Source organism: Orycteropus afer, unplaced genomic scaffold (genome assembly GCF_000298275.1).
Source record: "Orycteropus afer afer isolate SDZICR_OR568_19922 unplaced genomic scaffold, OryAfe1.0 scaffold00007, whole genome shotgun sequence".
Lineage (NCBI taxonomy): Eukaryota > Metazoa > Chordata > Mammalia > Tubulidentata > Orycteropodidae > Orycteropus > Orycteropus afer.
The window spans coordinates 25,805,570-25,806,083 of NW_006921594.1; the positions used below are offsets into that span (position 1 = coordinate 25,805,570).

General features: G+C 39.5%; 1 protein-coding gene across 1 annotated transcript in view; it reads right to left on the reverse strand.

The window, feature by feature from the left end:
- PCLO (piccolo presynaptic cytomatrix protein) overlaps positions 1 to 514 on the reverse strand; it is a 529,144-nt gene that overhangs the window by 390,720 nt on the left and 137,910 nt on the right. The gene's annotated exons all lie outside the window — the stretch shown is intronic.

A 514-nucleotide genomic window follows, 5' to 3' on the forward strand; every position in this document is an offset into this window, starting at 1 on the left:
TGACGAGACTGTTCCAACTCAATAGCAACCCAATTACAACAGAATATAACAATGCCCAGTCCTGTGCCACCCTCACAATCTTTGCCACGCTTGAGCCTATCATTTCAGCCACTGTGTCAATTCATCTGGTTGAAGGTCTTCCCCTTTTTCGCTGATCTTTTATTTTACCAAGCAGGGTATCCTTCTCCAGGGATTGATCTCTTCTGACAAAATGACCAAAGTATGAGAGACGAAGTCTGGCCGTTCTCACGTCTAAGGAACATTCCAGCTGTACCTCCTCAAAGACAGATGTGTTCATTCTTCTAGTAGTCCATGGTACATTCAATATTCTCCACCAACACCACTATTCAAATGCATCACTTCTGCAGTCTTCTTTATTCATTATCTACCTCTCACATGTATATGAGGGAATTGAAAATACCAAGCCTTGGATGAGGCATATCTTAGTTTTCTTTTTAATTTAATTATTTATTTTTTATTTGGGTGAAGATTTACAGAGCAAATTCACTTTCCA